This window comes from Leptonychotes weddellii, chromosome 2 (assembly GCF_054177405.1).
Source record: "Leptonychotes weddellii isolate Sample4059 chromosome 2, ASM5417740v2, whole genome shotgun sequence".
Classification (NCBI taxonomy): Eukaryota; Metazoa; Chordata; class Mammalia; order Carnivora; family Phocidae; genus Leptonychotes; species Leptonychotes weddellii.
The window spans coordinates 104,888,000-104,893,730 of record NC_138370.1 but is presented as its reverse complement, the minus strand read 5'-3'; positions in this window follow the sequence as shown (position 1 = coordinate 104,893,730).

The following is a 5,731-nucleotide window of genomic DNA, read 5'->3' as shown; positions in this document are numbered from 1 at the left end:
AATGTTTCAAGGGGCGCCTGGGTGGCTCAGTTGGTTAAGCGACTGCCTTCGGCTCAGGTCATGATCCTGGAGTCCCGGGAACGAGTCCCGCATCGGGCTCCCTGCTCGGCGGGGAGTCTGCTTCTCCCTCTGACCCTCTTCCCTACTCATGCTCTCTCTCTCTATCTCATTCTCTCTCTCAAATAAATAAATAAAATCTTTAAAAAAAAAAAAAAAAGGAAAAGAAAGTAATGTTTCAAAGAATAATTGACTCAAAATGCTTCCTTGCTGGGCAGGCAAAGGCCGAGGCAACAGTGAAAGAAGCTTAACGTTCCAAATTCAAAAAGGGCATTTAGGACAACCGTCGAACCCTGCCCTGCCTCCTGTCCTCCAACTCCCTCCCATGGAGAAATCAGGCATCTGAATTGCTTTGCTGTATTTGAAGGAGTGTCATGTAATTTTTCTTCTGAGTTTTCCAGTTAGGATAAAGGAAGCAGGGGACTAAACCGTGTGTCAGTGAAGGGGGAAAAAGGAGAAGGAAAGCAGTGTTAAGAGACAGTGTGAAAGCAATAGAGAGAGCTGTTAAGACAAACACACAAAGCCCACCTCCTCTCTCCAACACTGCAGGATGGAAGTGGCTTCTGAAATAGCAACAGCTAAGCACGGACTTGGGTACATCGTGTAGTGACCAGGATCTCGGCCCCTCCAGCAGTTGCTGTTCCCTGGACCAAAGGAATTTTGTAGTAAGGTCTTCCCTTCTCATTGTGATATTACAACCGTTCTAAATTTGTGGTGTTAAAATGTTCTCTCTCTCTCTCTCTTTTTTTACCTTTTGGAGATAGTAGATGCTGGTTGCTTTTTTTGTCTTTTGAGGGTTTTTGCTAGTTTCTTTTAGATTTTCAATTTGGAAATACATGATTTGGGGTTTTCTAAACTTGCCCGACTCTACAACTCTTTTATTGAAAAGCACTTTAATAAAAACTTTTTTCTATTAACTATTTTTTTCTATTTTTCTATTAACAATGTTTGCTAATTGCTTTTATCTTGCCCCACTTGGCAAAATTAAAAAGTTGGGAAGCTCCCCTGGCCAATTTTAGAAATATGTATCTTACTGACCAATGAAATCCAATAACGTGGGGAACATTTGTCTAAAAATGTCTGCCAAGGGCGCCTGGGTGGCTCAGTCGTTAAGCGTCTGCCTTCGGCTCAGGTCATGATCCCAGGGTCCTGGGATCGAGTCCCACATCGGGCTCCCTGCTCCGCGGGGAGCCTGCTTCTCCCTCTCCCACTCCCCCTGCTTGTGTTCCTGCTCTCGCTATCTCTCTCTCTCTCTGTCAAATAAATAAATAAAATCTTAAAAAAAAAAAAAAATGTCTGCCAAAAGGGTACCACCAGAAGTCAAAGCCGATGTCAATAAAATGTGTTCAAAACAGGTATCACTGTCAACTATACTTCAATTAAAAAAAAAAATTTAAATGACTACAGTTTCCATGATACAACGAGAAAAAAAAACCAGATATCTCAAAAATAACAGTGGAGCAGCTTAGCAGGTATAAAAATAATCCTTTTAAACTGCAAATAATATGCAAACATGTCACTCCTCAAAAAATTAGACAGGAATAGTTAATGAAAAGTCTATTTGAGGGGCACCTGGGTGACTTAGTTGGTTAAACATCCAACTCTTGATTTCGGCTCAGGTCATGATCTCAGGGTCGTGAGATCCAGCCCCACATGGGGCTCCATGCTGGGCATGGAGCCCGCTTAAGATTCTCTCTCTCTCTCTTTCAAAAAAAAGAAAGAAAGAAAAGAAAAGCCTATTTGTTATTTAGAAGTCTATTTGCTATTTTTTATGCTGAAAATTAATTTTTTTTATTTTTTCAAGTTTTTATTTAAATTCCAGTTCGTTGGGGACACCTGGATGGCTCAGTCGGTTGGGTGTCCAACTCTTGATTTCGGCTCAGGTCATGTTCTCAGGGTCATGACATGGAGCCCCACTTCAGGCTCCATGCTGTGTGTGGAGCCTGCTTAAGATTCTCTCTCTCTTCTTCTGCCCCTCCCCTCCCCACTCCTGCTCACTCTCTCCTTCTCTCTCTCTCTCTCTCAAAAAAAAAAAAATAAATTCCAGTTAATTAACATACAATATAATATTAGTTTCATGTGTAGAATTTAGTGATTCCTCACTTACATACAAACCCAATGCTCATCACAAGTGCCCTCCTTAATACCCATCACCCATTTAACCCATCCCCTCCTGCCCACCTCCCCTCCAGTAACACTCAGTTTGTTCTCTATTCTTAAGAGTCTGTTTTCTGGTTGCCTCTTTTTTTCCCCCTATGTTCATCTGTTCTGTTTTTTTAAATTCCACATATGAGTGAAATCTTATGGTATTTGTCTTTCTCTGACTTATTTCGCTTTGCATAATACATTCTAGCTCCATCTGCATCATTGCAAATGGCAAGATTTCACTCTTTTTTATGGCTGAGAAAAGTCTATTTGTTATTAAAGACTGCTGGCTTCATAAATCTTTTTCTTGCTTTAATACTTGTAATAATCACCTATTAAAAAGCCAAAATAGCAATTTTCTTTTATTTCAACAATTTCAGTAAAAAGTAAGCAAAATATTAATACAGTTTAAAACTTTTCTTTCCTACAGTCAAAAAAAAAAAAAAAACCAAACCTATTTTACCCACAAGTGTGAATAATGTCAGTAATGACATACATCTCCATACTTTGCTTCTAATGTATCTTAGGCTTCAAGTCTTCACTACTAACTGTAAAGCCAATTACCTGCATCTCTTGCTCCCTGGACAAATTTCTAAGAGAACAGACCTAAAGTCTAAGACCAAGATCTGAGTGTAGTGCCTAAAGGGCTAGAACAATGGTCTGGATATCATTATAGAACCAGGGTATTGGACGGTAATTCAGAAATTTCTTAGTTCACCATTTCTCAATGGTGTTTCTATTACATGCTTTTCAATATAAGAGTTGTATAGTCAGGCAAGTTTAAAGATCCTAAATAATGCATCTCCCCCTTGGAAATTTACAATATACATCGGCACATTGAAGGTTCTGTGAAGTCCTGCACTAAAGAAACCTCCTTAATTTGGCTTAATCCAATTTTCCCAAACTTTCTTTAGCACTTAGCATTCATGAATGAAACACACTTTGGGAAACAGTGAGCTAATACAACCTATTTTACTGGTTGAAAAACTAGGACCAGAAAAAGGTTAAGAGACTTGTTCAAGATTACCCAAGCAGGTAGTAGCATTCAGTCCCAGAACCCAGACCTCCTGCATCCAATACAGGGCACTTTCTATGATGACATGCTGCCTTTCTTCTACCTCATAAAAACTTTGGAAATTGTTATGGAAAGTCTGTTATGAAAATGAAACCAAGAAAACCCAAGTCGATACAAAGTATGTTCTTATTAATTTCCATGCCTTTCCAATTGATGTTATCAGAACATTTTTTAAAAGCTTGGAGGTGTATAAATAAGGAAGAAAAGAGGCTTGTAATTGATTGACGGTGTGGGGAAGTTGCCTTTTCCTCAGGCTACTGTTATTCAGATTATGTTTATAGGTATGAAAAGTTGAAAAAAAGATGTTAGCTTCTAAGTAACAAACTTACACACTCTGTATCTAAGGTTCAAATTAGAATGGGTTGGACTGCAGTGAACTGGATACTATGTGTCAGAGATTATTTTGGGCATGTGTCTGACAACTGATCCTTAAAATGCAAAATAAACACTAAACAATGTAAGCTCTCTCGAAACATGTTCATGCTTACTTAGTAAACCCTAATACCATGAAATGGAATTTTAACATTTAGAAACTCCTAAACCTTAATTTATTAAACCTTAGTTAAAAAAATATTTTTTAAAATGTTTTAAAAATAATTGTCATGTAGCATTAGTGTCCCATATTAGGATAGAATTAATCACACACTTGCTATCAGTTTGGAATATCGTGAAATGGTTAATAATAGAGTAGCCAAATGACTTCCATTGGTCCCTTGAAAAAGGCTTTAGTGACCCATTTTGTACCAGCGGGTTAAGAAAAAGAAAAACATACTTCCAATTTGATGGTTCTTTTTATTGTATAGAAACCACTTTTGAGAGATACTAAAGAAAGCTTTATAAAAGTTTATGGGATGCCTGGGTGGCTCAGTGGGTTAAGCGTCTGCCTTCGGCTCAGGTCATGATCCCGAGGTCCTGGGATCAAGCTCCACATCGGGCTCCTTGCTCAGCGGGGAGCTTGCTTCTCCCTCTGCCTGCCGCTCTCCCTGCTTGAGCTCTCTCTCTCTCTGACAAGTAAATAAATAAAATCTTTTAAAAACAAGTTTAAAAAAAAGAAAGATTTACCAAAGCTTTTAAGATATACATCTCAAATAATCCCACATAAAAATCTTGTGATGGCAAGAGAATAGAATTTCAGGATAGTCTTCATATAATTCATATTATTATTGATAGAGGTGGTTAGTGACACTTTGTTCAAAACAAGTGTGCAATTTAATATTTGTAACTTATAGGCCTCCCCTTTTTCCATTCTTTAACTCTTTTTCTTTGTGAGAACAATTTTTTCCCACTCAGACTATTTTTGGGTTATGGAGAAAGAATCACGTGTTGTTAATATTTCTCCACAGGTTCCTGGTGCCTCTCTGCTGACTTGTACACATGCCACCTTCACATCCTGTCCTCGATCCTCTGAAGTTCAGTTGCAGGCAGAATCCTAATGGCCTCTGTGCTCTCTGTCCCATATGTTTCTCCCATGATTATACTGGTTACATGGCAAAAGGATTTTTTAGATGCAATTAAGTGATCAGTGACCTTAAGAGAGACTATCTAGTTGGACCTAACCTATAAAAAGCATAGAGTTTTCTCTTGCTGGTAGTAGCAGAGCAAGTCAGAGTGATTCCAAGTATGAGGGAGATCTGACATGCCATTTTTGCCTTTGAAGATGAAGTGGGCCGTATGGTGAGGAATATGAACAGCCTCTGGGAGCTGAGAGCTACTCCCAACTGACAGCCAGCAAGGAAGTGGGAACCACCATCCTACAACCACAAGGAACTGAATGCTGACAACAAGCTGAAGGAGGTTGGAAATGGGTTCTTCCCCCAGGCAAGGTATTTTTTTTTCTTTAAGTCAAGAATATATGTTAAAATTCGTAAAATTCCTATATGCATCTAGAAATACTCTTATTATTTCTTCCCCTTTATCTATTAATCTGTACTTGTATTCCTGGTATGAATCCAATGAGGGTATAAACTATTACTGCATTAATGTGCTACTGGATTCTAACTGTCAATATTCTCTTTAAGGTCTATGCACTGAGGTATGGAATTACCCTGGAGCCTTGTTTTGTGATGCTAGTTTTGTGAGGTATATTAACTGATATTACTATACCCATTCCAACCTGCTTATGCTTATTGTTTGTATGGTATATCTCCTTCTAGCCATTTGTTTTCAACCTATCTGTGTCTTTATTTTATTTTATTTTATTTTATTTTATTTTATTTTATTTTAGGAGTTGTAAAATCACTTTAATTCTGCTCTCTCTGCATTACAAAGCCATAGTGTGGGCAGTGGAATGTGCCGTGTCCCCATCACAATACTGAGCCTGTGACTGCAGGTTACCAAAATATACATCTGTGTCACCTTTATAAAAAACCATGTTTGGGCGCCTGGGTGGCTCAGTCATTAAGCGTCTGCCTTCGGCTCAGGTCATGATCCCAGGGTCCTGGGATCGAGTCCCAC